Source organism: Teleopsis dalmanni, chromosome 2 (assembly GCF_002237135.1).
Source record: "Teleopsis dalmanni isolate 2A chromosome 2, ASM223713v2, whole genome shotgun sequence".
Classification (NCBI taxonomy): domain Eukaryota; kingdom Metazoa; phylum Arthropoda; class Insecta; order Diptera; family Diopsidae; genus Teleopsis; species Teleopsis dalmanni.
Genome location: NC_051847.1, coordinates 170,818,605 through 170,841,714, shown reverse-complemented (window position 1 = coordinate 170,841,714; position 23,110 = coordinate 170,818,605). Strand labels below are relative to the sequence as shown.

General features: G+C 28.2%; 1 protein-coding gene across 1 annotated transcript in view; it reads right to left on the bottom strand.

Annotated features, from left to right (window-relative positions):
* LOC119676150 (pituitary homeobox homolog Ptx1-like) overlaps positions 1–23,110 on the bottom strand; it is a 26,173-nt gene that overhangs the window by 2,776 nt on the left and 287 nt on the right. The gene's annotated exons all lie outside the window — the stretch shown is intronic.

Sequence of the window (23,110 nt, the reverse complement as noted above, 5' to 3'; positions counted from 1 at the left end):
TTCATATATACATCAATTTAAGAACTCGGAATATCCAGCTATGAAACTAAATTTATTATAGACTTATAAGTCTAAATTATATATAAATATATAGTATAAAGTAATATATATAAAGTGTGATATTTTAGATATATTATATATATGCAATGTGTTTATCCGTAGCTTCATCGGGTAGCTTCTGCATATCGAACCGTATCCGAGCCTGCAGTTCTGGTGATTAGTGGAATCATCCCTATCGACCTTCAGGCACATGAACGGAAGAAACGCTGGAAACAGAGATCGACAAGCAACTCAACAGACCTTCAAGATATAAGAGAACAAACTTTTCAGATCTGGCAACAACGGTGGAACTCCGATTTAAGAGGAATATGGACGGCAAAGCTGATTCCGAACGTAAAGTCGTGGACATTAAGAAATTTCGGCGAGATTGACTATTATGTCACACAGTTCCTATCTGGTCATGGATATTTTCGGAAATATCTATACAGAATGCAAAAAGCAGAGCAGCCCAACTGTATATATTGCGGATCAGTCGAGGACAATGCTGAGCATACTTTCTTCAACTGCGAAAGATGGCGTGGAGAAAGAACACTACTTGCAGGATATATAAGTCACTTTACAGTAGATAATATTGTAGAAAAAATGATAGAACGAGCAGAAAATTGGAACAAAATCACGCAATTCATCGGAAATGTTCTAAAAGAAAAGAAGAAAGATCTGGACGCAATCTAATCTTAAACGAAGAGCACGAATGAGAGCCGGAACACATACTCTGAGATTGGAAAAGGTAGACTGTAGGGCAAGATTAATTATCTGCAACAGTAGCGGAGCCTGGACGCAAGGCACACCGATGGAAGTCTTAAATGACTAATAGGGACCCTACCCCGAAGTAATACTAACGTAGTCCCGGGGTAGAAAAAGGTCTAGGAATGAGGGGGAGTGGTTTAGCCCGTGCGAGTCGGGCACTCACCTTCCGGGGCGCCGGAAGGTGGTTAGTGCGTAGACATTCCACTCCTCCTTGCCGCAAAAAAAAAAAAAAAAAAATGTGTTTATCCGCAAGGGAAAGACAATTTAAATACTTTCATTTTCTGTGATGAGATAATGAAAGTATACTATAGACAAGCCTATAACATATATATTTTTTGCACTAATATAATAATAATTAATACAATTATATTTTTTATATACAATACAGTACATATGTGCTTGAATTTTTCTCTTTGGCAGACCACACGCATTTAGTATGTTATCAGCGAATAAATGAAAGTTGTCCACAACTGTAGTTTATTCATTAAACTTTTAACTAAAATATTCATAGAACTTAATTTTGCTTCTCTCGATATAATGTTTGCTGAATTGTATAGCTACTATACAATATATCTGACACGTGCAGCGAAACTAGTAACGAAAATATCTCAAATTTTTGTGGTTGACTCTTTCATGTCTTCAATGCCGCTAATATAGCAAAAAAAAAAAAAAAATTCCAGCTTGTTTATCTTACTTTGTAAAGGAAAAAAACCAAACTACAAAGAACTGTACGCATTCTATTACAAAATTTAGCGAATTTATTTGTATAAAATAAATATACGCACTGCCGGAAGTTTGCGTTGAAATATTTTTGGTTATGTGACATCAAAAACATTGCGAAGTTATATACGATAAAGATTCAGATAAACTATATAGTATACCACAAATTCATAAAACAAATATTTTGTTGTTTAAAATTCAACTATGTAAGTTTCTTGCAAAATGTATGCTTTGAGCTTTATTCTTATTAACATGTCGTATGTAATTGCATCATTGACTTGCGTTTAAACTATTTCTATGCTTTTAATTATATATAGTGCATTATGTGCTACAAATCTTAAAAGAATATGAAAAAACAAAAAATTTAAATTAGAAACTATATATCGTATATATGCTATATATCCATATAGCACTGCTTACTTACTTGTGTATTTAAAAGGATGTTTTGCAAAAAAAAATTCTAATGGAAATCAATGACAAACTTAGATTCATTTATTTCAATTAACACATTTACAATACAAAGCTAAAGCTCTTTAGAGGTTAGTGTCATTTCAGATAAAATGCACCTTTAGTGACTTTTGAAACATTGTATCTAAGCGGTTACCTTTGATTTATTTAAAAATTGATTTAAAATTTTATGTTCAAAAAAAAAAACTAAATATTTTAAGTGCGAAAAATGTTTGGTACAAACTTAAACTTTAAAAACATTTTGTATTAATTTGCACAAATATGCTAAAATGCAAACAAACCAATCATTTGTTTAAAAATTTTACTTATAAGTCTTAGCAACATCTATTTCTGTACTGGACTTCATGCATTAAGAACTTTGTTGGAACATGAAAATGGTATTACTTTCAATTAAATTCAGATAAAATCATGAATGAAACGCTTAAAATGCTCATTCTAAAATTGTAAATGCATTATTTAATGAATACGTCATGAAACATTGAAACGTATCAGAATACAATTATAATTGATTACTAAGAAAAAATTAAACAACTACTATTTTTAAATATTCAAAATTATTGAATATCAAATAGTTTAGAAATCAGTGCAAAATACTGACGTAGTAACAAGTAATAATAAATTTAGATTGATTTACATGCAGTGTTTTTAATAAATTATCAATGCATTCAAGTGTCCTTATAATAACATGTCTCTTCCAATTTTTTAAGAACACTATTCATTGATCAACAAAATGTTAAATTTATATTTACTTTCACAAGACCCTCTTTCAACAGTTTAACTCTTAAAAAATTTTCTAAAACATTAGATAGTATTAGGATATAGAGTCCGATCTGCCTTACAGCATATTACTCATTTAGAAATTAAAACAAGAAATTAATTCGAAAATTCGAATATTTCCTAAGAACACTGCTGATGAGTGCTTGGCAATGCTCGAAACAGCGTTGTATGGTCAGCCAAATAAATTAGCTATAGTGTTTGTTATTGTCTTTTCATTTCTATTCGAAAACTTCTAATTTTTAAATAACAATCCATTTAATTCTATATATTATAATGATCTTTAATAAATTTTACAATTTTCACTACAATTTATTTAAATAATATATTATATATATATTAAGTCAAGAAATGTGATTTTTTACGATATTAAATAAATTTGACTTTAGTAATGTACAGAGGCAATGTTTACAATTAACTCTGACAAAGATGTCTAACCAAAATAAACTGCAAAATATTCTAAATTTTTGTTAAATGTAAAGATTAATGTGAAATAAAACTATTGTAATTCATAATTACTATTAAATCTATGAATCGAAAATAATATCTTCAAAATAATAGGAAATTTATACATTATCGATAGAAAATTGCTATACTTCACAAAAAATTCCTGTAATATGATAAAGTGTTAATGTACAAAAAAAAAAAACAGAAAAAATTTAAAAAAATTATTAAGCAATTAAGATTTTCAGAAAAATTGATTTTAAATTGGAAATTAAACTTTTAATTTAACATTAAGAATATAGGAGGAAAACTAATATTTGTTTAAATTTTTTAAAACAGAAGTAAAGATCGGGCGAGGCCTAACTCCGTAAATATTGCATTAGCTTTACACATCTATAGTCAAGCCCATTTTATTTCTCGGAATAATAGTATGAAAACTAATAATCTAGAAAACTGCATATTTCAAATGTGTATATAAGGCACATAAAACTAATATTCTCTGCGTCGGTACTTTTAGGACTACCTTGCGTAAACCACTGAAGGTACGTGTTAACCGATCTGAGTTGGATATGCTGAGAAAATAAATAGCTGTAGCATTCATGTTGAAGTTTAAAAGCATAGCACGATAAAATAACCGGCACTCGAACCACTCGGCTATATTTTCCGAAACTTAACTTCAAGAGAGTGAAATCTAATCATACCATAAAACTGATGAATACTATAGAAGTTGCGGCGATGATGGTGTTAAGGGAACAATTGCTCAATTTTCCTATATCTGTCAATGAACTTGTTGAGTGCAAGGGAGTTGATCAACTTGGCCGACTGCTATATTTATCTGACATAACTTGTTATATTGCTGACTCAAAATTTAATATTGAGTGCTTACTATATGAAACTAATATATATGTTATTTACTTAACAGAATATACAGACTAAAGTTTATTATTATAAAAAAAAGAAATAAAGTATTTCTGCAAGTCCGATTTTTTTAATTAAAGACAGTACGGAGCCTATCTTTTGTAGCCTTGAATCCCTATGTTCCATGAAATAGCCTCCCAGGAGTTTCTTCTGCTTGTGTTTCTTTCTCTTATCTACAGTACTTGCAGTCTCAGTGGGATTGAATTTCTAATCTTGTTAGAAGATTATTCAATCTTCAGTGACCGGTTAGTATTGCGGTAATAATTCATATGTTATGCTTTGTTAGTTTTATACAATCCTTGAAGCATTTTAGGTTGTAAGTTCCTATTAGCATTTTAGATTGCGATGGTCTTGGTAATTTTTAACAATATAGTTCAATTTTTGTACTACAAGAGCTGAAAATGAATATATTGTACATTGTAAAAATTATAATTACATTTGTGATAATTTAAAGACATTTGGATATACATGATAATAAAAAGCCGTTTTAATACTCAATATAAATACATTTTAAAATTATGTATATGGGTTAAATTTTTAATTTAACATAAATTAATTACTTCGATGGGGATATTATCTATATATAAGCAATATTAAAAAGGCAGTTTAATTTTAAAAATAAATACATTTAAAAATGATGTATATGGGTTCATTTTCCCGTTTTCACAAGTTGCTCTATATCTGGTGTATCTAATTTTAAAACTCAATTTGCGCTGTGCAAATACGAGCGTTTTAACCAAACGTTAAATGACTTCATCAAAATGCGAGAGAAGAAATCCAGAATGTTTTAGAAATATTTTGGTGTTCGTCATTCCTAAACTGTTTTCATACAAAGCAGTTAAAATATTTAAAAAACAGATACTTACAGGCCATAATTGATTATTTTTGCTTTACTCGCTTTTCTGCATATTAATTCGAAGAAAAAAAATTATTAGTAATTTAATTTAAATTAATAAGATACTTTTGAGGAAAGAACTCAGACACAAACCAAAAATGTAAACAAATTTATTTAGGTAGATTTTATTATTTTTTTACTTTAGTTTTTTTTTAAATTCATTCGCACGTGTTCAAAATGCAAAATAAATAAAAGATATTTTTTCTTGTGTTTTTTATGCGCGTGAATATTGCACTTCACCTGATTTCGAAAGTGTAAAAAATTTCAAAAAAAACATTTGTAACGAAAAGAGATGTGTTATAAATGAAATCCAATTGATTTTAAGTTCGTTTGTTTATTTACTTAAAAAGGAAATTCACTAGGTCTTGCAACAGTTCTTCGGCAAATGCACTCAATTTAAGATTCCTGCCAATGGAATGGAATAAAAATAGCATTCCCATGCCACTTGATTAACCTAAAGACACAAAACAAGCGTCACATATTTCGAAAATGTACTCGCAACGCGGTTCGTAAGTACTTGCATCTGTAGAAGTGCTTTTTTTTTTTTTTTCAATATTACTTCACAATTTTAAAAAGTGCCGCAACATTGCACTTATTAGCAACAATGGGCGGGTGGTATTATACCATACAGCCCATGCATTTAGAGTCTCTGGCAAGATGTTTTCATTCCATTCCTATCGATTCTTTTCTGTTTAGTGCGAGTAATGGGCACATTTTAAGTGCATTGAAGTTTAGCAACTCTTCGAGCTTGTTATCTTGCTGCTGCTTGTTTCTATGCTGCAGATTGTGAATTATGAGTGCCTTCTGCCAAACATTGCCTATTTATATAGAGAAAAAACCAAAAACAGAAAAAAAACAGCACAACGCAATTGCATTAAAGCAGCCGGATTCTGCTTTTACATACTTAATGCTATTTCAGGAACTTCACATGCAACTGCTGCCTCGACGATGTTGCGTAGTGGAAGTGCATCATGCAATGGAGCATGCAGTATCACCAGCAGCAGTTCTACCTCGCATTTTGCTAGTACCAGTACAATACATCTTTCTAGTACTTTTTCCATACTTTTTTTTGCTTTCGCTGTTTACTGTTTGAAATAGGCATTTATAAAAATAAATTTATTATCGTGTCTTTCTATGCCTGTTTTTGGTCGATGAAACATGAAGCGGCTATGATGGAATGCAAACGAATTATTTGACTCAAATGACCGCAAAGTTAAATTTTTCACAAAATAAAATTATTTAAATTTTTTTTTAAAAACGGCAAGAGAAAACTATTGAAATTTAAAACTAAACTATAAAAAAGTCTTATTTTAATTTTGGTTATTTATAATTTTAAAAAACTTTGTAATACTTCAGCATAAAATATGTACTTCGATCAGAGTTCTCTCTTCCACAGGCAACCAAGAACCCTGTTGTTTAAATAATTCATAATAAATATATAAATAACATAGATACAAAATTATAATTTCTTAGACCTCAGATTCAAACTGAAGACTTGAAAAGTCAAGACTGTTAATCAAATAAACAAAACGGTATTATTATTATAATTATTATGTTGGGAAAATGTATACTGCAACTTTTTAATCTATTGTGCTCCTTTCATATATTTGTTGTATTTCTTTTAATCTAACTTCCTCTATTAAATATAGTACTGAGTCTGTAGCAGTAATTTTTCATAATTATTTCATATTTTCAACAAACTATCGGCTTTTTCAGTCAGACCAACAGTACGATCACAGTAAACTAAAATTTATGCAGACGCGGCCATATGATCCATTGTATTTTATAATAATATTCTTATTCTCTTCACGGTAGAATTCCTTTTTTCAAGGCTGGCCATTCTGGCTGCTCAAATAGCCCATTAGTTCATTTTGGAAAGGATCATTCACCCTTTTAAACATTCTTCTGGCTACGTGCCTGGCTGCCATATATTAAATATGGTTATTATTAGATGACTATTAGATAATATTGCACTTATACGTTTTTCAGAATTTCTTAAAAACAAAGATTCTTCTTTAAGTTTACTATAAAACTTTGACATTTTTAGTGCTTCAGTTTGAGGTATCTTATCGGTCTTAAGTCCGGGTAACTGTACATATTTCGTATCAAGTGCAGAAATTCAAACGATAAACTATAAACTCGTTCATCTAGCAGTTCATAGTTCAACTAGCAGAATATTAAACGATGTTCTTAGCGGTTTGGTTTTTAAGTTAATATTATTGACAACCACTGTTTTTACAGGAAGTTGTTTTATATTCAATTTATTTTGAAGTTTGTTCAGATATGTGAGATATTGGTATATATATATATTTCTTTTGAGATATTGCCAGTAAAAACATTAAAGTCAATGAAGTGCGCTACATACTCATAATAGTGTTCAAGTACAACATCTTTGTTTTTGAAAATATGGTATAAACCTTATCACAAAATGTATGACAAAATCAGGTTTCTGAAGAAAACGTTGGACAAGCACATAATTTCACGTAATGGTTCTATAAATTGCCTTTCACGATCATTTGATCTAGTCTCTACGAGATCACATAGAAATACATGAGATCATTGGTCTACTCGATAAACCAGAAACATTGGTTCACAAGTCAAAACTCATACTGTTATTTGCGATGTATGGAATTAGCTGTTCCAAAATTTGATTTCCAGATTAGGTTTCATTTGAGACATTTGCGGCACAGATATCCTCAAAATTATAATTAAGTGATGATGGCGTGAAAATATATTTTCAATAAAGCCATTTTTTTGGACATTGCCATGATATTAATATGTCTTATTTCACTTTAAAAAGCAAACCTTTTAAAGAAAACATATTTCTATTATGTAAAGATATATTTTAATTTGTTTTATTTCATTTTAAGAATCAAAGTCAAAAAAAAATAGTTTTATAATATGAAGAATATGAAGAACTTTTCCAAATACTATATCTTTTCTTTTTGAATATTTGACTTTCTCAAGTGTTAATTTTAATCCATTGTTTCAAATAACAAAAAAAAAATAATAATACAGGATTTTTATACTGCAATCCCTTGTGACACTTGCATAATCATATTTTTTTAACCTCACGCACCCTACATACTAATATACTATAGTAAACTAATTATACTAATGAGGTTATACTATATGTAAACACAATGAGATGGCACAGAAATTTTCATTCGTGGCTCTAGTGGCCCATGTACCAATAATTGACTATCGCAGATATGGATTGATATTTACATTAGAATTGAGACTATGTAATATTTTTGTTGCTATTAGTTACTTATACATATAGTTTTAACTTATTTTTAACTTAATTAAAATCGCCTAAATTTAATATTTGAAAATTACAATGAATATTTTTATATCTAAAAATTCTAAATATGTTTTACCACTCTATATATCACTTCATTAAGTGCTTGTTAAAAATATGTTATAGGTATATGCTAAGACCATTACCTCGAAATCAAAATTGACTGATGAGTGTATCTGCCCAATTAATTATAAGATGAGTACTGCTATGGTAATTTATTCAAAATGTTAATTGATTTATATTCATTGAAAAGCAAGAATGTGTCAAAAGTTGTATGGCTGAGGAAGATAAATTTTTTTATTTTCCTTTTGAAATTGCTATTGATTAATTGCGTTACATACAGAAATCTATTATAATATGAATTACTACTATATTTTCTAAAATTAAAAAGTATCTCAGATAAAATTTCTAATATAATCTGTAGGGTTTCTACTGCATTAAATGAGTTACCTTATACTAGGAATATTAAATAACAGGGTACTAGCTCCCATTTGAACAGAGCACTGCGACCATGATTGATCTTTTGTGCTATACCTTATACTAGTAAAGAAAAAAATTATTTTTATTGACTGGATATGGAAATATATAAACAGTTGAAGTAATAAATAAAAGTCGTATATAATTTAACTTAAATAATAATTTTATTTTTTTTAACTATCAACAATAGTTAAATGCAAGAGATCCCCTAATAGAAGCCAACTCGCACATACTTCTATAATAAAAACGGACATTAACCAGTTAAGTGGTAAAAAAATAAATATTCTTTTTATAGGATTAACAATGAGAAATAATACAAATAAATAAAAAATATTTATTTTTATAACACAATTAAGTTTAATTAATTTTGAAATTGATAAGTTTAAATGTGCGTTGCACAGGATATTTTTAAAATACGCAGCACGTTTGCGTATTATTTTATCTACTCGTAGGTGCAAATGCCTATTACTGTACGCAATGAGTATCTGCTTGTATCTGCTCATCAGATGTGAGTAATATCTATGTGGAGTACGTTTATAAATGAACATATATGCACAATTATGTAAATGCAATTAAAATTTCAACAATGCAAACATTTACTTCCGTCATCGTTTTAAAACTAATTGTTAGCGATGCACTGCATCAGCATTTGAATAAATCCAGCCTTTATACCTGCTGCCTGCTGTCTTCTGCCTTCTACCTTCTGCCTTCTACCTTCTGCCTTCTACCTTCTGCCTCCTGACTGCTTACTGCTGTCGTGGTTAGCGCTAAACTTTGTCGCGTGCACATTTATTTCATCATAAAAGCCAAAAGGAAGAGATATCTAATGAGGAAATTCATTCATAATTGCAAGCTGGAAATGCGTTTATTCTCTTAGCCAAGTTAAAATCGCATAATACTGACTTTATGCAACGACTCGTCAGATTCTACTGAACCCACTGACGTTCAACGTGAAACAGATTCAACAGAATCTACCATGGGTTTGTGTGCACGTTCCTGTTGATATATGCTCAGCGGTTGGTTGATGTCTTCTTCTAATGGTGCTGATTATGACAGCCATCATCGTTTAATATGTTGAAGGGAAAGTGTTGTACTTGCGGAGCACTTCTTTACCTATGAGTACAACGCTTCAGGCTTTAGTATTGGCATTTCAGTGGTGAAATAAAATTTATTCTTCTTTATTATTTTTTTTTTTAATTTTTATTATAACATTTATGTTCATTTTAATGTGCAGCAATTAAACATAAACTTCATTCATTATAAAATGAAAAAAAAATTGATAAAATTTTTCAAATTAATTTTTTTTATTATTTTTTTAGTAATTCCACATTTTGAAATGAAATATTGTTCCTATGAACACTTTTAATTAAAGGACTTTATCTATATTTGGATCAAGTACAAATCAGAAAGGAAGGATGAGTTAAAATTTATTACAAGTTCTTAGATATAGATTAAATTATAACGGATATATTTTTACTCTATTTAAATAAAGTTTAAAAATACAAATAACAATTTTAGTTCTATTCACATCAGGTTAATTTTTAACTAAAGTCAGTTATAGTTGTAAAAGAATAATATTAGACATTTGTGAACAGTAACCAGTACCATTTTTTAATACATAATTGAAAAATTTAAATAAAGTTTATTGAAAATACATTTTATAAATACTGGTCTACGAATTATGGATCAGAGTTGAAAATCACATACCTGTCGTCTTTTTGAATATTTTAAGAATACTAAATCGAACGAAATAATTTACGATTGAAACAAATTATAGATAGATTTTTCGAAAAACCAGTCATAGAACAATGCGATTAAAGCAACATAGAATGGTTAATTAGTTATATATTATGCATCACCATGGGTTTGCCATAAGTATTCAGAGAAATGACAAAAACAAACTTACAACCGAAAATGGATAGTTCACGATATTGTCACTTCCTACGCAGCAGCTCAAAAAAGTTATGTTTTGAGCATTCATAGCATTAAATTAATATGACATATATATATCACACAATTCTAACTTAGTATCCATTGACTGCTTCTTATTCTTATGCTTCTGAGACTAACGGCATGAATATAGATTATCTTTAGCCACAGAAGTCATTGTTGTGTCCCAAAACTACAATAATAGCTTCTGGGATCTCTCAAGCAGATTGGAAGGAATCCACTGATAAAATATTGGAGAATGAACAGAAATATATAGATCATAAAGAATATTACTTAGTTTTTCAATAATAAATTATTTATTATTTAATATTTATTATAAAACTTTTAATTTGTTTAGCGACCTGTATTCTATAATGATTTAATTGTTTATTTATTAGCTAAAAATTCTTTATTGCTGTTTTATTAAAAAATTATATATTTCGACTCCCGTTGAGAGTCATCATCAGGAGTATGGTCTAATAAAAAATAATAAAAGTTATTAATATTACATTCCATTAGTGTTGTTCAGTTGTCTATTGTCCATATTACACTATGAACAATATGGACAATAGACAACTAATATAATAAATATTATATTTCGACTCTCTTTGAGAGTCATCATCAAGAGTATGGTCTAATAAGAAATAATAAAAGTTACTAATATCACATTCCATTAGTGTTGTACAGTTGTCTATTGTCCATATTACACTATGGACAATATGGACAATAGACAACTGAACAACTATAATGAAATGTGATATTAGTAATTTTTATTATTTTTTATTAGACCATACTCCTGATGACTCTCAAAGAGAGTCGAAATATAATATTTATTATATTATTGAATATTTATTTATTACTTTGATTTTATTTATTTTAAGTCGATTTAGTGATTATTACATTAATTCCATATATAAGAACATTTTTATTCTTTTAATAATAATATTTCTATCAGATTAGTTATAGATTTCAATATGAAATTATTAGAAAAATGGAGCACAAATTGCAGACTAACCAATGGTTAGAATAATATCACCGTCAGTGGCTGAGACACGATGATCTATCAAATATTTTTTTGCAATGTTTTGCAATGTATAATCTGAAGACTACATTGTTAGGGGAAATCTGTTCCCTGATATCCTCCTGGCTATACCATAAATAAACGCTATAATAAACAGGATACATCGAAAGTGCTAGATGCCTGCATTACAATTTAGACAAGATGATAATTTTGTTAATTAATCAATAACTAATTGGGCTAATTGGTCAATAAATGAAATGCGTATTATTTAACTATTGATCAATTAGCCTATTAAAAAACAAAATAATTATAATAATTAATGAAATCTGCTAAATAATGTAATGTAATGTAATAATAATGAACTCATTTCATTGGCATAGAACAAATTATGACATTAGTATACGTCAGTAAACAATATATTATTTCAAATTCTAATAGATGCTAAACTAAACAAATTGTTTTTAAATATATGTCAAAAATATTAAATGCATCTAGCAGCAATAATAAATTATCTTCGAAGTCTTGTTAAATTAATCACAATTTTAATAAATCTCTTTTATAATAATTTGTACATTAAAAGCTCAAGAAACAATAATTTATTATTCATAAAGTTTTTCACAGATACACGATATTAAATGATTTTATTACAAAATTAACTGTTTGTAAAATTAGTGTTTACAATACAAAATGCATTTTTAGTGATGTATTTTTAGTGATGCATTTTTAGTGATGCATTCTTAAAGATGCATTTTTAGAGATGCATATTTAAAAAAGTTTAAATATTTAAATATTTTTCGTGTACATAAACGACTGCCCTACTTGAGAGTTGCCATTTGGGTAAGAGTTTCGCATTTTCTTCTAAGTAATTTGCAGTGAACGCGAAGATATGTTAATTAATAGTCGCATCCAAACTGTTGCCATTCTTTCCCATACGGTTGCCTATGCTTCTGACACTTCACCAAGCAGCAAATATTTGCAGTTATAGGTATAATGGACTTAGCAACGCAAACTGCCAGTTGGCCTAATTTCTGCACATTATTTGCAAGTCAATTTCTCAATGTTTAGCTCAATACATCAGCAGATTGTTTATCTAAGCTTGCAAAAAAAGAAAACTAATAACAATAACAATTTTTCTAAATAAACAAAGTTAACAACAATGCATGCAAATTTATTTTCCAAAACTTTTCGCCGAACTAAAATTATCTAATTTTTTAATATAATTAATTACAAACAAAAAAAAAATAAACCATTTTTTATATACTGAGATTTTTTAAAAATATTTCAGGTGTACGTAATAAAATAAATTTCACGCATAAGTCAAGATATGTTGCTTTTGCGTAGGTTGCAGCAGTGCGGATGCCTTGTACTGACCGTAAAGTATCTCGTCAGCAACCTCAGTACGTCTACAATATAAACAAAATAGCAACAAATTGTATGATTGCTCCTCAACAAGTGAAAGATATTATTTGACTACTGCAACAAATTGCGATATTTCATGTTAACCGAAAGTAACAACTCAATTGAATTAAGATAACAAAACAAAAAAAAAGACAGAAAAAAAAACATTATTAGGGAATACTTAAATAGAATTGAAAACGCAGTGCCTGCAAATAAATTACCCACAAAATAACATAAAATAATTATTTTTATATTCGTAATTTAATGTTCCTTAGCGGTTTAAAGATAAAGATCCGTCGATAGGTGGTAGCAAGTATAATATGAAATACAAAATATGCTCGCACAATGTTGCGATCTGATTCTTTCCAAGGACGTGCATCTTTAGGAGAAATTTTTATTGCCCTTAAAAACTTATTACTAAATGGAATTTAAACATTTTTAGGAATTTTATGCCACAGACTCGTTAGTTGCCATTACTCCAGTTACTCGTAGTCCAATGTGAAGAAAATAACAAATACAAAAGTATTCCCTCGTAACTTAAATAGCCTTTATCCACAACTTCAACATCATTCAATCGAAGTTATTGCATTTTTTATTATTTTTAATTCAATCTTCAGTTTAATAGAAGATTATACATACCACGAGCCTTCGCAATTCAAAGTCAATTCTACGGTATGCTCTGGACTATGTTATTGTCTGGTGGAGTAATGAAAGTAAGTCGGATAAATAATACTGAACCATTGTTGGACTTTGATTTATGGCAGCACACAATAAGAAATTATTTTATCAAAATTCTTTTAAAATTGCACAAATTGCATTCAACGCAACTGCAACAGTTGCAGTCTCTCTACCATAAAACAGTTAGAGGCCGTTAAGACCTACAATTTAACTGTTAGTTGAGAAGACAAATTAATTTGCTTTTTTTTTTTTGCTTAATTTATTACGAGGTTGGGTCCGTTATTACTTAATTCAATTTATTAAAGTGATCTACATATAGAGACTATTAAACACCCACTTTGCTTAGGGTTACTTAGGGTTTTTCGAACTATCGAAAAAAATATAAGACAAATCATATCTGAATTAATATCATAATTATGTCGGTAAAACAATTACTAAACATTTCAAAAAATACTAATATTATGCTAACTTTAAATTTTTGTAGTTATATCTACAAATATATAGTATTTTATATCATTTTTCATGCATAATCTAAACCACTGATGGTGGGTATTTGGCAATACTTCAAATATCTGTATGGTCAGCCAAAAATTCTATTAATTAAAATAATATAAAAAAATTATTGTTGTTATAGTTCACTACTTTTCGAAACCTCTCTACCAAATACACTAGTTCCTATTAAATAAAATAGTAACTCTTATCAAAACTGATGATGATACATAATCTCTACAAAATCCAGGTTCAAATTTTGCTGAATAGGTTTAATAATTTGTAGTGTGAACATAATATTAAATTTATTATATATCAAATGTAATAATTTTTATTTTATTGTTAAATTGCTAATTATAGTTCTTCAAGCGAACTTCTTTGAGATTTTCTGTTAATTATGTTAATGAAACAAAAAATTTGTACATGATTTTTATGTAAATTTATTCATGTACCCTCGTCTATTTCTGAACAAACTTGTTGAAAAAATATATACAATTTAAGGCAGTAATAAGGGGTTCATAGTTCACATTATTTATTTATTTACGTTGCCATGTTATAACTGTCATAATCACACTTTAAACGTGACTATATATTGCTAGCTAATATTTTAAAGAAAGGTATGTGAAGATATCACATTATTTCATCATCGTCATAAAGACACCTATTATTTAACAGTCGTGATTTACTTTTTATTTTGTAACAATCGAGAGCTCAGAATCACATAATTATATTGACTTGAAACAAATGTTTTAGATACTTTAGTATCAAGTTTATTCAAGTTAATTATCTTATTAATTCTAAAGCTAGAGACATATCACTTGAGAAAACCATGGAAAAAGGAAAAGTGATTAACATTGGTTAATTAATTTGTATCATCCTTGTGATCAAGATTATATATATTATCGGAATCTAAAGACATATCAGAATAGTGACTAAACGCAACTCTCCATAACAAGTATATAGTTGTGAATTGTCAAATCTTAACCCGTACTGGAAATAAGGATTAAGACACATACATTTTAAATTTATCATATTACAATGAACCACTATGTCGATCCAATCATTTTGGATTAATATTAGAATTAATATTATGAGTATTAATATCTATGTATTGATCCACTATACTATGGATATATAAATATATTAAAATTTTAATTAATACATATTAATATATAATATTTATATTAATATTTGTAATATAAATATCTTCAATTCTCCAAAATTATTGGATCGACACAATTCTTTATTGTAATATAATAAATTTAAAATGTATATGACTTATTCATAATATTACTATAGTAATATATTAATATTTTGAATATTAATATATCTTCATAATAAATTGTAATTTTTGAATAAATTATGAACTTTGATCGATTTCGAATCTATGTCACTAATCATACAGAGATCAAATTTAATGACAAGTTTCTACTGTAAACTTAAATGCATTTTAGTTTATCATTCAAAGTTTGAAAATATATATAAACACGGAAATATTTTAAAGATTGTAACTTAATATGAATACAAATAAAAATAATGGGTATAGTAAGTATTTCGACATACATGTAAATACAACATCTAAAGTTTTCTGTTTATATTGAATGAGTTTATGCTTAAATATTATTAATTTATGAGGGACTTTTTTTGTGAAAACTCAACTCCATTTAAAAGTTTGTGAGTATTTTAACAACTGATTAAATATTCAATTTTTAAAACTTTTAAATATTGAAGGAAATTTTCAAATTCATATTACTCCTCTCAATAGTTAAATTAATAAACTGAAGATTGTAGAAAAAAAACTTACCATTTTCAATAATATTGACCCTATAAGATAGTTAAATGCGTACTTAAAAATATTAAAATAAAGCCTTAAAATATTAAAATAAAATAATAAAAAATATTAAAATAAAGCCAATACCTTTTTAAACCAGTACCTTTTTAAATGAAGAATTGTTTAATCATAATATTGTTATTATTTTCATAGTGAAAATTTAATACAAATTACTAATTTTATTACTCAGTAGTAATAGTTGGAGCATAATTTTATTTATTACCAATTATTTTTATAAATTCCGTTTCTGATGTTATTAATAAAATCTAAAATAAATTGAATATTAATCAGTCTACGTATATTATCGAATCAAAAAATTATTTATAAAAATCTCAAAGAGCAGAGTGTCCAAGCTCAAAAATAATAATAATTATTTTAATAATAATGATATTCAAAATTAATTAATTAATTAAGAGAAAATAAATTAATTAAGATTAATTTGTCAGGTACGAGTGCTAAGTTTAGCACTTGCAGTCCAAACAAATTATATGCGGATTATAAACTAATTAATAATTCGATTATTTCCTAAGACCACTGATGATGAGTACTTGACAATACAATACAAAAACAAATTATATGCGGACTATAAACTAATTAATAATTCGATTATTTCCTTAGACCACTGATGATGAAAACTTGGCAATACTCGAAACAGGCACTGCGTCAGTAAAGCTGTTGATAACAGCCAATCATGATAATAAATTGATATAATATTTACAAAGTTATTTCCTAACATCACTGATGATGAGTACTTGGCAATACTCAAAACAGCGTGGTATGGTCAGCCAAATTTTAATAAGTTAACTTAATTTTTGTTATTGTCTTTTCTTTGCTATTCGAACCCGTCTAACTTTTAAATAATTTCTTTTCGTCATAAAAACGCATCACTCTCGGCAAGAAAAAATTAACATTAGATTAGATTCTTTTAATTTGTCGATAATATTTCACTTTTGTATTGTGACGATTTTATTACTAACAATTATGTGATGTCTTCCTTAATTTTCCTTATATCTAGATTCTTTTATTTTCACCGATAATACTTCACATTAAATCAATATTTTTGTCTACAATTATTGCTTAACACTTTTGTGGAATGCTGCAGAAAAAATAAAAATGTTTTAACTACCAGAAATTTGATCTCTAAGCTTAGTCTTAAATAGCGTAGCTTAGAATATAGCGCATCTGCCTTTAAAAGCACGCACATGAGGTTAAAAACCTCATCAAAAAGGCATGTACGTAGTACGTACACGGGGCTCTAAGCGTTCGGATGTGAGTATTGAGTATGCAAACCTTAGTTTAGTAGCCTACATAAATACAGGCATACTTAAGACGCTAACCAAAAAGACAGAGAAACAGACCGACAGACCGACAGACCAACAGACAGACAAACAATTTGCGGTTTGACGCAAAAAGGTTTCATTGTTCAGGACGAAGTAGAAGCATCCGTAAAAAACGTTTCTTTCCATTCATGTTTCGAATGGAGCGCTTATGTCTTTGCAAGCACTGCATTCATTAAAATTTGATACACGTACGACCAAGCTTAGCTTAGTTAATAAAACCAAATACAAAAACAAAATAAATTGCTTGCCTCACAGTACAACACATGCGGCATAAATGAATGGGCCAACTTGGACTCAAACAATGATCAAAATATCTTTATGCTTCCAACACTTGCTGTACACATTTCACAAAATTCGAAGTTCGTTGATCAATTTCCTGGAGACTGAAGTGACTTGTGCTCGTCCGACTTATTAAAATTCTATAATAACCTCTCCATGAAGAGGCACAGTGGCGAACACATAAGAGGCATACGAGTACACACGTAACCAAACTAAAGAAGCAAAAAATGTGACAAGTCGAGCACTTTTGGTAAAAGAACTTTTTCTATTGATGCCCAAAATTATAAACAAATACAAAAACACAAAGCGAGTTTCAGATCCTTGGATGCCATACGAATCACACATTTGGTATGTTTCTTCGTTCAATGACCTTATCACTTTAAGTGGTTTCTTAAATACAAGTTCCCGTTTTTATTACATATTCCTCTCAAATGTTCGCTTAGGTTGCAACTAATAAATCCCATTGAACATCAATACAAAGTTAATTATGTGAACAACAATTCGGTTTCTATGAGCTCAGCTAATGTGCTGTAGTAAAATAGCAACAAACACTTAAAACGCAAGCATTTAAATATTTCGTATCTAATGTGAAACACAAGATGAATATATACAAATTCGAAAAGCTGCATACTAAGGGATTTAATCAATTTCAATATATTAGATAAGGCATTCTACAAGCAGCTAACAGGAATACTAAGTAAGACACCGGTAGCTCCTAATATTTCGTATCTGGCAGCAAACAACACGAATTTCAGCTTCCAGGTAATTAAAACAGCAATAAACTCAGATACATTTGGAAGGCCAATAACTGAGTGAACAGTTAAATCGACATGGAAATGATTTCAAAGTGATTTTCGTAGATAGTTTTGAAGCCACATAGTTTTGATTGTTGCACAGCTGAAGTTAATTCAACATGTGCAACTTATCACATTCAACAAAATGAGTTAAAATTAAATTAAAAATGCAAATTATGTGTTTACACGCAGCAATGGCAGCATATGTGACAAGTTCCCACTGAAGTGCATCGCCCCACCGAATCAGAATAAAAGTCATTAACAAATATTTGTTTTTTATGTGCCATTGAAGTTCTGTCTTTAATAAAAGTACGTACATACCTACATATATGACAGTTTAAAAAGCCGCTTAGCATAGTTCACTTGTTGTTGTTGGTCGGTTGTGAGCGAATTTATCTTTGAGCTGCAGGCACATCTGACAAATGCAAGCGGCAAAATAACGCCAGTTGAAAGGACCGAGAATATGTTTCTGTAGAAATTGGTTGAAGCTTGTGCATTTTTATTTAAATGTGCGGTTCCGTTCAGTTGTCGAAGTAGACATTAATTATCTACATCATTAACAAAACCATTTAAATGCAATTTCAAATTGAAATCTAAATTAATTTTTAAGTTTTAGTTTTTTAAATTTTCAAACAACAGGAGTTAGGTGAGATATATAATTGAATGACGACTTGAGTAAAGGACTAAGAATTTCATAAAGTTTTTTAAATATCAATGAACATATTTAAATTTTCATTATTCAAAACTTAGTCGCTCTGTAATTTTTTTTAATTTCAACAAATATATTTTAGTCTATATTAATTGTACAGAACTTCAACTTTCAAAATTAAGTTTCTTTATAAATAAAGTATAAACTCAAACAAGTAAAGTAGTGAGTATCTATAACCTTATACTAACAGTATTTACTATTTATTTAATTACTAATACTAACACCAAATAAATTTTAGATAAACTCGGAAGAGAAGTTCAAGTACTTTTTTGTACTCAAAGCCAACAGATATATTCTTAGTCCTAGACAGATTGCTCGAAATTGAAAATATTTATACTACAAAAAATCTAATATATCTATTTATGGTCCAGTTCAAAGGAAATCCGTCAAAAACTTTAGGCATGTAAAGTTTTGAGCATGAATTTATCAAAATATAATTGTTGTAGAAATTTAAATCAAAGAAACGATCATGAAAGATGCTTGGTTAAAGGATCTTTAAATTAAAATAAGATTAAAGATATTTAAGAATCATCCTTAAAGTCCCGAGTTCAAAGCTTGACCACTGTTTAATCAGTTGGACGTCAATAAATATTGTTAGCACCATATTTTGTTTAATGTCGAGGCTTACTTTCGTCTTTATAATAGTTGAGAACGTCTGAAGTTCAGTGATTGGAAACTTAAACAATTGGATATCAATCAATTGTTTTAACGGAATGGATGTCTTGCTCAATAATGAGACACAATTACTTCTATCTCTCTAGTTGTAGTCGGTAACGTCTTAAGTTCAGTGATTAGGCTCTAAAACAGTTGGAAGTCAGTCTGCTTATTTAAAGTGATATCTAGTTAAATGATGAGGTTCAATACCATATACTTCAATATGTATATAAATATTATTTTATTGTTATTTTACTAATAAAATATTAATATTCTACTTTACTATTTATATTACTTTTATATGCACTTTTATTAATAACTTCACTTGTAGCATATTGTGCAAGAAAGACCCAAAGATATTTGTTTACTGATGTATCCGAAGATATATACTACAATGTTGCTTAAATATTTTCTTTAAAAGTGAATGAACATACTCTGAAAAGATTAATATTTTAAGAAGCCAATAATATACACTATACTTCTGATTAAACCCATGAAATTATAAAAGATGGAATTCAGGAACAAGGTCATCTGAAGCATCTACTTTTTTTAATCTGTAAGTTGTTAGTACTGTACTGTACGGAGGTTTAACAAATCAATATTTAAAATTTAAATTAATTTTAAACATTACAAAAACTGCAAATATATTATACATATTTATAAATCGAATTTCTTTTAATACTGAGGATGGCATTATTCGTTTTACTTAGTAGACCGAAAAATTGGCTTTAAATAAATAAATTTTAAGTTTTGGTTGAACTGAAAAAATAAGTACTTTTATTTTTATTCTATATATTTCTTTTATATTTATTCCGTTTATATTCTTCCGTATTTATATGCGCACATTTTCTGTCTTACTTGAAGTAATATAAAAAAAAAGCCAAAAACCCGGCATAAAAACACAAATACTTATAAAGTTATGTAATTTCTGGATTGTACATATAGATGTGTCTTCGGGAATAAGCTAAAACACCATAGACCTACTTTATAGCAGCATATAATGAATTTCTGGGTTTTTTTTTGGGGATTTTAGCGGACAAACCGAAAATGACTAATTTTTTATTGAGTTCAAAATAATTAAATAAAAGGTAAAAAAGTTACCTATAGTATTTGAAAAAGTTAGAATTTAATCACCTCACCCAGTTTAAGTGTTAACTTAAACCCAATATCTGTTTTGGGAAAAATGTTGAACTAATTTTTCAACACCTAAATTATATAGGAAAACATAGTTGTTTTTAATTATTATAATATGACTTTCATAGTGATTAGTTATATAGCACTTTTTATTGTCTCTAATTAAGAACTTTCAAATTTATAGCTCAATCCCAATTAAATATCAACTCTCTCATTTAGATATCTGCTTCTCATAGAATGTTGTTTTTAAGGAATATTAACTACTTACACTCCTTAGAATATGATAAATCAATCCATGCTATAATTAACGTCTACTAAATCTGAAGACAACTAACTCACTAACTAATTCAATTTATGTTTGAAGATTAGCTTCTCAAGTAATTAACAGATCAGATAAAATAAAATTTTGAAATATATTTTTTTTATTGTCTATTTGTGACTCAGAGATAAATTTAAAAAAAACACTATTATTATTTTTTTTTTGTTTTTGGGAGAAAATAACATAATGAATTAGGAAATTTATAATTTTATTTTTTTTTTATAAATAAAGAATGAATTTCTATATATAAATAAAATGAAAATAATGTTAAGATAAAAATTTTAAAATTTTGTATTAGCAATTTCCGCATTGCCTGCAGAGATTTCGTACATTTTTAAAGTATATTTCACCATTTGTTATATTTAAGCTAAGAAAAAAATTCCCAAATTTATTGGAAAATAATGTTTATTTAGATTTTACTGAATATTATGCAATATTTCTTTCTACCGAAAATTCTTAGTTAACTTGAAAATTTTTTTAATCATTCACACCACACACTCGCACGCACAGACAAACTTTCAAGAAACCATGGGTCAATATGCTAGCGTACATAAATTAGATTTGTTTATATAAAAGTTATCTTCATAAACACTTCTCACACTCAATTCAATTGAGATATTCGAAATTTATCTGCTACATAAAATACGAGCATTTATCATGAATTTAGAGTTCAAAGAACAGAGCAGCCAGCTATCATTCATTTCATTCATTTCATTATTTTTATTATGATATTATAATTTAAAACAATTTACATATTTTCATATTTTTAATTTCTCATACTTGTTTTTTTTATGAGCACTTAGTATTCTCTATTTTGCCGTAGTAGTAAAATTCTCCAGCAAGTCGACTAAGTGAAGTATGCAAAACTTACTCATAAACTTACAACTTTTCACTCGCCAGATACAAAATAAAAGTTAGCCAAGCTATGGTTTTGCTACTGTTTTAATTGTTTTATTACAACGTAAAATCTTGTATTTGCTACACTTATATACTTCTTATACTTCTTATGGTATGTATGGTTGTTTGTATATGCGTAATAGTGATATACATACTGTACTGTAGCACTTAATGCTACATAACTTCAGTCAAGAATATGAAAATATTTCAGATATAAAAATGCAGGTCTGCTTAACCACAGCACCACATATCTTGTTTTTAAGTCAGTGAGCCAGTGAGCCGTGTGTCTTACAAGATCAGCTCTGCGGTTTCTTAGACTGTCTTATGCTGGTCTCTTCCCTTAATGTTTGGTCATGTGAATATAACGCACAGCATTACATCTTTTGTGTATTATAATGTGCATATAATTGATTATAGATCATCACAATGTCAAAAAACATGCTCTACTCTAATAAGAAAGGATAAGTTGGGGATTTATAGCTTAAAACTTGTTTTCACATACATGAGAATTAATTGTTCATATCAATTTTATATGACAAAGTGCACTCACGCTAATAGTCTAATATTAATATATTTATAGTCATAATTAATTAATTATTTATTCAGTTCACCATTTGTTAGTAATATATTCGTTACTTAATAGTTTTTTGCACATTTTTTTAAAAGAAAAATAGTATTCTTAAATTTAACATATAACATATACGAATATTTATTTATATAGTTATTTCCTATATGTATATTTTTTCGAACAACATCCTACTCTAATAAAAAAGTCAAAAAAACTTCAAAGCTTTGGCAATTTCTATTTATGAAATAACTATATAAATTATATAT